We start from the raw sequence: 11183 nt of genomic DNA, 5'->3' as shown, positions 1-11183 counted from the left end.
TTTAACTTTGGCAATATAGAATTTTATCCTCTTTACTGATTTAATGTTTGTACATTGATAAAGTATTAAATTTTCATTTAACAGATGGTTCTTGTACTCCGATGATATTCCAGACTCAAGGATGGGAACTGAAGACAGTGTCATAAAGAAAGCCACAGCCACCGTTGTCATGAGTCCCTATGACACATAAATAACGTTGGTTTCATTTTTTTAAAGTTTCCTTTGGAGGAGTTTTGCACTACTGATCCTACGTACAGCAACTTCTCATAATCAAAATAAATGTTTTTCTAAGAAATAATCTATGAAATTATAATTTTCAATTTCTTCTGTGAGTGTTTGGTTTTGTAAAATTGGTTTTTTTGGGCAATCTTACTGCTGTACACTTCAAATTTCATACATATCAATGAATAATTCAACCACTTTCATAAGAGTGATGCAACCATTACTACAATCGATTCAAGGACATTTTTTCTTCCCTGTCCTTGTCGTGAGCTCCCCATTTCCTGCCAGCCTCACCGTCATGCTGCTTTGAATGTATTATTCCAATTGGTGTCTAATTTCCAAATGGGTAATTGGACCTTTTAATTGAATTTTTTAGTTAAGCTTTGTCTACCTATATAATTTGATGCGTGCCTTTTATTTTAGTGCTTAGTTTTTCTTGTCTTTCATTTTCATAATGATTTGAACAAATAGTGCTTGCTCATTCTTTAAAATTTCTACTAATTACTAATTTGCCCTTGTCTCAGGTAACTTTATAATTCTTTATTTATATAATTGTCAAGGTGAGAAATAAAGCAGGGACTATTAACTCCTCCTTTGAAAAGATTATTTTAGTGATTTTTTTTCCTTTTATAGTTATGCTCTTGATTGAAAGATTGAAGAGTGAAGACCAACATAGATGTTAGCCTTAGACCATGGCTGCTTTGTGTATTTTTCTACAAAGTACCACAATTAACATTATGTTTGAAATTATGATCCGAAAATCAGATGTGGAAAGGTTACTTTATGTATGCATGAGGGTAACTAAAAAAATATTAGTACAAAATAAGAGAACTTTTTGTTAAATAACACGATAAAATGTGAAGCTATTGTTCTTGTGACAGAGTACTCTTTGTTTCTGCTCTATAACGGTGTATCTTAGTGCAGTTCTAGATCAATACCGAGACAATGGTATCTCAACACCTGAACCAGGAGTCACTGAGTCAGAATCAACTCAAGGAGAAAAAAAAGACAGTTTCTATCTCAGGTTCTTCATAGAAATGGATTAGAACAATGATATCGGTGCAATAGTAAATTATCGAGTGGTATAAAATGCTATAAAGAAATCAATATTGTTTTAAAAATTTTTATTCCAATTCTATGAACCAAACCAGCAATGCTAACAAGGAAAATCTAAATAAAATTCAGCTGAATTAGATTGTTAATAATTCTAAAAACCTTCTCACTTTTAAATCCCCTAAGAAGCCTGCTAAATGTGAGCAACACTTCCTTCATCTCAGGAGCCTTTTAGGAGCATTCTATTACATCCATCTGGCACCCTGGTAGCAACGTCATGGATCATTGAGACAGGTTGGCTGAAAAGGTAGATCACTTTTGTCAAAGAAAAAATTTAAGGAGTCCACGGATCATAACTCTTATCCTCTACAGTAAAAATGGCACTGTTGATGATTTAAGAACTTTGGATGGTGCTGTTCAGCCAGGATAATTATAAAGGATATCCCATTGTGGAATATCATTCCACAGTCTGTAAATTTTCTGTCCCTTTTTCTATTTCTGCTCATCTTAACACATCAGAACAATCAGCACTAAACAAATATGGAAGATATGCCAACTAAGAGTTATATAAAAATGATATTTAATGTGGAATTACTTTATAAGGTGCTACACGCACACAAAGTTATTAGTAATTATTTTAGTTTATCACAAGACTAAAGTACTAGGACTCCAAGATTTAGAGCCAAACTCTTGTAATTTCTTGCCAAGCTTTTCGGAAAAGCACACTAAATTCTAAACAGAAACAGTACCACAAAACCATGGAGTTAATTCTTGCTTCAAACAGCAGTGGTAATAAAATCAACTTTGAATTCAGCACTTCTCTAGTGAGCATTTCCAATTTCTCTCAAATTTCTTCTATGACCTGGAAGTTTAGCTGAGATACCTCTTTAGAATGGCCACATTAGTATCACCTTGCAAATTACCTGCTTTGTCACTTGGTGTCTGAGTCACAGGACTATGTGAAACATGCCTGATATCCTGAAGACTATTCTGGGCTTGCTGCTAAAACATATAAACTGGTAACCCAGTTGCTAGGAGGAGCTAAAAACAGACACTGTCTATTTTAGTTTAATTTAGTTTTACTGAATTCCTAGTTTTCATTCAGATGGTGCTTCCAGTCCTTCCAAACCATGTTTCCCTGAGAACTATGGAATTCAAGTAGACAGTACAAAATTCCCACAGGTGGAACACTTAACTTGTGTTCTTTATAAAATAATTTGATTCTTAGATTTTGCCAAATATATGTTTATATTTTGCTACCTATAGTATAAATATTTTAAACAAAGCACTCTCTCACCTTTACTTTCCTGGTCTGGATGAAATCCTCTTAACATGAATTGTTTCTTATATATATATATGTATATATATAAAAGATATATATACATATATATATAAAAGAAACAATTCATGTTAAGAGGATTTCATCATGAAAGACTAATCATTTGAAAAGGAAGTGGTAATGGTTACCTATGACATAGAATTATACCCATAAAAATGTTGAATTGGTCATTATTTTACTGTATAGGTATTTCTACTATAATAAACAGATTAGCTATTTAATTTACTTCCTGGTCTTGGTGGTTTGTTTTTTTTAAGACGTTGCAGGTGTGAAATAAGGCCGGGCCACTGGGTCGCACAGCCTTTTGGATTGCCCGCCATCTCTGTAGCATTCACCCGGAGCTCGGTGGCCTTAGAGCTCGGCCACCAAGGGTTGAGGAATGAATGCAAGGTCTTGGTGGTTTTGACACCAAATATGTTCCAGGGCCACAGATGACACTGTCCTGTGTTTGAGCCTGAGAGTTATGTAGCCAAACAAAAATTTTAAACATAGCTTTTCCATTCATTTACTGGTAAAAATTACTTGTTTTTTTTTCCCATCAAGACAGAAAGGAATCAGGTTATGACAATTTTCTCTTTAACTCTAATTTTAATTTGCTACAGTATGCTTTGTGTTAATTTCCAGTGCAGAATGAAAGAATTGAATCACTACAAGTCCATTGATTAATCTTTAAAAAGTGAAAACATTCTTTCCAAATGCTTTAGTGTAGGAGTTTATTCCCGTATATGTCACGTGCACTGAAGAGGTAAGAAATTTGGTGATACTGGAACTGAACTGTGGACCCAGGTGTTCGTTGGCTTGCATGGAACATGGTGTCCTCCCTTCACCTCCCTCTCTCTCTGTGAATCTTCTCCTTTATAATGACACCTGTCACAGAGGATTAGTATCCCATGAGACACCATGCTAACTGCCCATCTTTTCTCTCTGTCTGTAATAGTTAAGCATTAAACTGCAATCCTCATGGTTGGCAGTTCAAAACCACCAGCAGCTTCAAGGGAGACAGTGTGGACTCTCTACACCCATAAACAATTACAGTCTTGGAAACCCACTACTCTGAGTCAGCATTGACTCAATAATAGTGAGTTTTTCGAGCCTGTCCTGTGGACTCAGCTTGAGCACCAGTCAGAATCAGCTGTTTCCTATTGACTATTTCACTAGCTCCCATTTCTGGCTGCTAGATCTTCTCTGATCCAGTCCCTCCTCATACACGGTGCAATCTTCTTAGTGACTGTGGTAGTTAGGTTTATTGTGTCACCCTGGCCACAGAAACATGTGGGATTAATCAGGTCGCAGTTTTATTGGAGGGCAAAGAGATATATGGCTTTGCAAGGCCTGCCCCCTTCCCCTTACTGCCTACTGCTGCTTTAGCTAACTCTCTGCCTCAGCCTGTAGGCTACACTACTGGGACAAGCCAACCCGTGGAACATGCTGCTAGAACTTGAGGCTCCTTTGAGACCTGCTTCACCATGCTGCTGGTGCATCCAGGGTTTGAGTTGGAGTCTAGTGGATCCTATCACCTTGCATTGCTTGAGTTGGATAGCCCATCTGGGCCTGCTTCACCAAGACCCCAACCTACTGACTGCTGGGGACCCATCCTGCTATTTGCTGCCTCCAGACTCTGCTTGCCTTGCCTGAGGGAAGACTCTGCTGTCTGCTTCCTTGACCTTGGACACAGCAGCCCACATGAGTTGAAGGACTTCCAGTAAATTAACTCTCCCATGGAAGTGAGTTAAACTGAATATTTTATTCTGCTGTGTGGACTACTTAACTCTTATAGTCCTTCTTGCTGTGTGTGTGTGTGTGTGTGTGTGTGCGTGTGCATGTAAAATCACAAATGTCCTGGTTTTGTTTCTCTAGAGAACCCTGCCTAACACAGTGACTTTTGTTATGTGGTATTTACTTTCCTCCTTCCCCTATTGTGTCTTTTGAGCCCATCTCTAACCTTAGAAATTCTATTTATATGCCATTCTTAGCAGACAGCCTTCTGGATGCTCAGGGTAAAAATGATCCACCTTCTTTTCCAGGATCCCTACTTGTGTGTTGATCTCTATGTGGACTTTTATTGCATCCTGCCTTGTTGGCCGTTCTGTCTTTCCCTATCTCTCATTTTAAATTTCTGGAGGGCCGATATGATGGTCCACTCATCTTTGTAGCCAACCATCATGCTGCCTGATGTCTGTGGACTCGAAGTCTGGTTCCGTTCACTTTATCTTACAGCCTCATGAGCATTGCTTGGGTGTTTCCAGGACTGTATCCCAGAGGCATCTAGACTTTCTGGGTGCTCCACTCCTGTTTTACCTTTTTATGATGTGTTTTTTTCTTCTTTATAAATCATTTTATTGGGGACTCGTACAATTCTTATCACAATCCATACATACATCCATTGTGTCAAGAACATATGTACATTTGTTGCCATCATCATTCTCAAAACATTTTCCTGATACTTGAGTCCTTAATATCTGCCGCTCATTTCCCCCCTCCCTCCCCACTCCTCCCTACCTCATGAACCCCTCACCATTCATAAATTATTATTATTTTGTCATCTCTTACACTATCTGATGTCTCCCCCTGCCTTCTTCTCTGCTGTCCATTCTTCAGGGAGGAGGCTATACCTAGATTCTTTTAATCAGTTCCCCCTTTCTACCCCACATTCTCTCCACCCACCAGGCATGGCCACTCTCATCACTGGTTCTGAAGAAGTCATCTGTGCTGGATTCCTGTGTTTCCAGTTGCTACCTATACCGATGTACATTGTCTAGTTTAGCCAGATTTGTAAGGAAGAATTGAGATCATGATAGTGCAGGGGGTGGGGGGATGGAGGAAGCATTTAAGAACTAGAGGAAAGTTATATGTTTCATCCTTGCTACCCTGAACCTTTACTGGCTCATCTCCTCCACACAACCCTTCAGTAAGGGTGTCTGGTTGGCTACCAATTGGCTTTGAGTCTCCACTCTGCACTCACCCACATTTTCAATGATAAGTTTTTTTTTTGTTCCTTGATGCTTGATACCTGATCCCTTCGACAGCTCATGGTCACACAGGCTGGTTTGTTTCTACCATGTGGGCTTTGTTGCTTCTGAACTATATGGCCACTTGTTTATCTTCGAGCCTTTAAGATCCCAGACGCTATATCTTTTGATAGCTGGGCACCATCAGCTTTCTTTACCACATTTGCTTATGCACCCATTTGTCTTCATTGTATGATATGTTTATACATAGTCCCTGCCTTGTGCCAGAAGCTAAGCACTCTAGTGATACATTGTCAGTCAGGTTAAATGTTTGCTGATTTTTTCAAGTGGAAATTCACTCACTGAGTTAGTCTGGGTAGACTAAAGAAACAAATACATAGGCACTCATATGTGTGTAAGAAAGAGCTTTATATACAAGAGCAATTAAATATTGAGAAAACATCCCAACACAGTCCAGATCAAGTTCATAAGCCTGGTATTAGCCCATATTTCTGTTACCAATCTAGAACTTCTTTTTAAGACTCACACATGAAATAATGCTGAATGCAGGATTATCACAGGCAAATTGGTGGGAAGTCTTGTGGATCCAGTGGCAGTATAAGCATCTCATTGAAGGCAGGGGCCTCCACATAGCTTCTCCAACTCCAAGCCTCTGGCTACCATCCGCTTGTCTCCATGTGGTTTGTCAAAAAGAATGTTTCACAGAGACGGAGCGAGTGTCCCACCTCCATCCAGCGAGTTCTGTATCTACTTAGTGCCTCCAAATGAGGTCATCAAGTTGGGACCTGATTAACAGGTAAATTCCACCCCCTTAACTCTTAAGTCTCAAGTTGACAACAGATGATGTAACCACCACACTCACCAAATATTTTCTTTGGCAACCTTATCAGGAAAATTAATGGAATAAATAACTGCATCCACGAGGGCTTAGCATATTTAATGTATCAAAGATACCGGCACATGGCAAACTCTCAGGAAAAGTTGGGTTTTACAAATGAGGGAATAAGTGGATGGATTTACTACTTACTGAAAACCCTAAGGAAGGCACAAACCCACCATGTGTATGTATACTTGTTATCATTTTTAGTGACATGACTTGAGAATAAACTAAAGAAACAGGTGATTCTCTCCCTTGATGTAGCTATTAAGAGACTGAAGATGTATCTTTTTAGGGTTGGGCTACTTCATTGTCCTTGTCAAGTGTTTATAATGTACTCAATTCATAGTTTTTACAAAATAGGATGTTTTGCATTAAAAAGTAGAAAGTGAAAATTGGACTATGACTAGGGACATGGAGTATCTTTTATTCAGATGGATTTAGTTCCATTTTTCTTGTCAGAAATATGCAAAATAAAGTCAGTCAAACTAAAAGTTGTTTGCCATCAAGTTGACGTTGGCTCATGGTGACCTTGTTATGTATGTCAGATAGAACTTAGCTACTCCAGGGTTTTCAAAGGCCTCTTTCTTGGAAGTAGACAACGAGGCCATTCCACTGAGACCCGTCTCAGTGAGCCAAAACAAAACTCACCACCACTGGGTCCATGCCAACTCATAATGATCTTGTAGGACAGAGTAGAACTGCCCACTATGAGTTTCTGAGCCTGTTACTGTTGATGGGGGTAGGAATGCCTGTCTTTCCCCAATGGAATGGTTGGTGGTTTCCTACTGTTGACCTTATGGTTTACAGCTCAACATGCAACCGCTGTGCTACTAAGACTCTTTCTCAGTGAGGAGGAGCCTCCAAATATTCAATTGGTGGCGAAGTGCTCTGTCATTTGTGCCACTCAGTGACCCAAACGTGTCAATGGAATTTAAATTATTTTTCTAATATTGATAAGTCTATGAGGATTGTCTAAGACTTCTGTCAACTCCCATTTTTCTATGAGCTCTAGTAGAAGCTGCCAGTAGAAGCTGCTTTGTATTTCCTGAGAAACAGGTACCACTTTCTCTGGTAAGTTTTATACTTCCAAATATGTGTTGAAAGACATTGTATTTCATAAATTCTGAGGGATAATGTAAAAGTGCAATATAAAGTAAGGGTTATTTATTGAATATCTGAGCAAGTAAATCCTCAAGATGAAACTTTTCTTTTTTAGGTTAAAAACCAAGTTTTGCTTCTGAGGGAAAAAGAAAGCAAAGAAAGACACTTCAGATATTTTTTAGTGAGTCAAAAAAGCAGAACTTTTCAACAAATGCTCTCTTGTAAATAAAAACTACGAGAATAATAGTTTATGTAAATGTCAGTGTCTTTTTAGAATTTGTGCTCCACTCATCTACACTACCTAAAATACTACCTTTAACACTGTCCTGGTCCTCTATATTTCTCAAGTTTATTATGTTAAGTATAGGAATCTTTACGAATACCATGTTTGTAATCTGTGGAGAATAGTGGATCATTTTTGTTTTTATTGTCTTACAATGTAGCCAAGCTGTTAAAATTAAGAAGGGTTAATCAGCATATTGTGTGGCGTTGCTTCAGCAAACTTTATGGAGTAGAATGAAACTTGGGCTCTTGTTTGCTTAGGTGTGGGGTTCAGCGCCCACATTAGTGCCATGGGATTAGAATTTCAAAGTCCCCATAGACATGTGGAAACAGAAAGTAGTGGGTTATGTCCAACTTGAGTCTGAAAGTATCGTCAATGTTCATCAGACCATAAAAAAGAGAAAGTGTAGGTTGGGAAAAGGTCTCCGGCAGAGAAAGTTGCCTGAACAAAGTTTGAGGGAGGGAGTGCTGTGGTGTGGCAGAGGAAATGGGAGGCCTAGCTGATCTTGGGAGAGGAGAAAAGAGAGAAAGTCATAAGTCTTGGGAAGAGTGGGATCCTTCAGGTTAGGGCCATTCCATGCGGCCATGAACTTTCTGGAAAGTTTGCACCTCCTGCACGCTAAGAGAAATTTTTAAACCTTCTTCTCTTTGTAAGTACCTTCAGGATAAATTTTATGTCATAAAAAGAACAATCAGAGAGCTCTTTATAAGGTAGAAGACAAGGACAGGCTAAAGATGAGAAGAGCAATATTTGAAGCAGGGGATTATAATGGCCACAGGAGACAGGGGTGGAGAGGCAATGGTGAAGGGACTGATATAAAACATCTTTCAGGTGCCGAGTCCACCAACGTTGGGTACAGAGGTGATGCCATGTTTTAGGATCACAGTGAGACTCAGGTCTGCTTCAATATGAGACCCTGAAATGCAGGGACTCGGTGAGGACTCATTAAATCCATTCATTAAATTGATGAATGGATGAAAAGGCATCCCAATTATCATCTTCATTAGACACATATCTGAGAATAAATCATAGTACCTAAAATTTATAACAGCATTTATCATACTACCCTCCCTAAACTGCAAGTCATCATCTGAAAGCACAATCTCCATTCTTTACTGTATCATCTATTCTTTGGTGATTTTTCAATAACACACATTGACTAATTGCTCAATAGATATATAACTATGTCCTAGCTATAAAGAGTTGTGATAAAAAGGGACACAAAATAGAATTCTGTCCCAAGCCATATATTTTTAAAAATCTACACGTTAAACCATTTGTGTTCTTGTGGAAAGCATGCAGCCAAATCAAATATGTTGTGTGTTTGAAAGAGTGAGTGCTACCCAGGTGGTGCATCCATACATAACTCTACAGGGTTCAAGTATGCAAACATGGGGATAGAGAGAACAATTATGGGAAATTTTAATCAAACTACTAGAACTTAAGCATTAAAGGATGCCTGGAAATTGTAAGAAATTCCAATTCAACATTCTGATGTTGAGGAATTTTTTGCAAAAGTTCAAAAGAAATACAGAAGACAAATCTAGCTAGTGTGGGGGGAAAACATCAATGTAATCTGGTTTATGACCTTGGGTTTAATTCAGAGCATAAACCATTTTCACCACCCAAGAACCTTTGCTGTAGACAAAGAGTTGGTAAACTAACCCATCAGCTAAATCCAACTCACTGTATGCTTTGGTATAGGCTATGAGCTAAGAATGGTTTTACAGATGTATCTTTGAAGTGTTGAGAAATCAAAAGAAGAAAACTTTTAGTGATAAATGGAAATTACATCAAATTCATATTTCAATCTTCATCAGTAAGCTTTTATTGGAACAGAGTTATATTCATTGTATTTACATTATGGCCGAGGCCCTCCAGCCCACAACGCTTAAAATATTTACTATCTCTCCCTTTCCATAAGAAGTTTGCTGAACTCTGGTTTAAAACCAAAACAGAATAACATCAAAGCCAGTATCCTTTGAGTTTACTCCAGTCATGCCAAAGTAGAACTGAGCTCTAAAAGGTTTTCTAAGGCTAATTTTAAAAATTAGATTGCCAGACTTTTCTTCTCTCTTTTTTCCTTCTGAGTTGCCTCTGAGAGGATTTGATCTACCAACCTTTTAGTTACTATAGCACAGTAATCATTTGTACCACCCAAGGATTCCACCCATCACCCCTGGCTTACAGTAAACCAAAGCCCTCAATTTATATTCTTGTTTTATAAATACAGAATCCTCTGTGCCCTATATAATATAGAGTTGGACATCTTATAAAGAGTTCAAGCAATAAGTATTAATTAAATTAGCATTTTACAGTGCATGCTCGATGTAAATTTAGTTCCAAGTTATGTGCAATACTATTAAATGGGAAAAAGGAATTGCCTTCGACAAATGATAACTTTGGGAGATGCTGAGTAATACCGTAGAATTACTTTAAGTTCTTATTTCCTAATCTACATTAGGATCACAAAAACACCTCAAATACATTTTAAACTGATATTGTTTTCTGCTGTCCCCAACTCTCCAAAATGAGATATCAATTGGGAATCCTGTGCCTTTAAATGGAACTTGAAAATGCTTCATCAAATGTGGAAAGCTGGTAATGAATGATAAATAACACTCATTAAATACTAGGGGAATTCTTTGAAAATTCCACCACAAAAATCACAAAGTGCCTGATACTCTACTGGGCATTTATAATCTCAAAAGTTGTACTCTGATATTAAAATTGCCAACACATATCATATTTGTCCTGGCAACCTGCAAGAAACAAATTCTTGGCACTAGAAGACAGATTTGGAAAGCAGAGAAACTGTGCAGGCATTTGTGCAGCTCTTTGAAAGGAAACCAAAAGGGTTTCATATAGCAGAGAGCCAAAGCAGTCAGGCTATCAACCACCACAGACTTTGCTCAGTGTCTCCAATCAGCAGGACCCCTCCGAAAAACAAACAACCTAAAAGGGATAATCACGGCTTGGAAGTCAAGTGCTGCAAAATGTGTCCCCTTTGTGTGAACACCACGAGCCCAGAGTTGGCTTTTGGTGTAGATGGCTATTAGAGCTGAGAGAATTATTTCACTGGCAGATTTCTGCACTTCAAAATTATTCCTGAAAACGTTAACATGTATACTTGATTGTATATATTGGAAAGATGTATCAATACTAATAAGAGATTGGGATTGTGAAAGACACTGCTGTGGTAGTTATATAATCCTTTGTCAATTTGAGAGGATTGTGAATGAAGGAGGGGAGGCTAGCCTGTAAATCATTGTATAACCAATGAGGCCTCTGTGTGGGCATGGCCTTCTCCTGAGGATTCTGAGAATTCCTGGTTTT

At 38.3% G+C, this 11183-nt stretch overlaps 1 pseudogene; it reads right to left on the bottom strand.

The window, feature by feature from the left end:
- Positions 1 to 2869: 2869 nt before the first annotated feature.
- LOC142454040 (small nucleolar RNA SNORA14) lies at positions 2870 to 2999 on the bottom strand (annotated as a pseudogene).
- Positions 3000 to 11183: the final 8184 nt, after the last annotated feature.

The sequence above is a fragment of the Tenrec ecaudatus genome, chromosome 7 (assembly GCF_050624435.1).
Source record: "Tenrec ecaudatus isolate mTenEca1 chromosome 7, mTenEca1.hap1, whole genome shotgun sequence".
NCBI lineage: Eukaryota > Metazoa > Chordata > Mammalia > Afrosoricida > Tenrecidae > Tenrec > Tenrec ecaudatus.
Note: the sequence above shows the minus strand (reverse complement) of the source record. Positions and strands in the feature narration are given on the sequence as shown.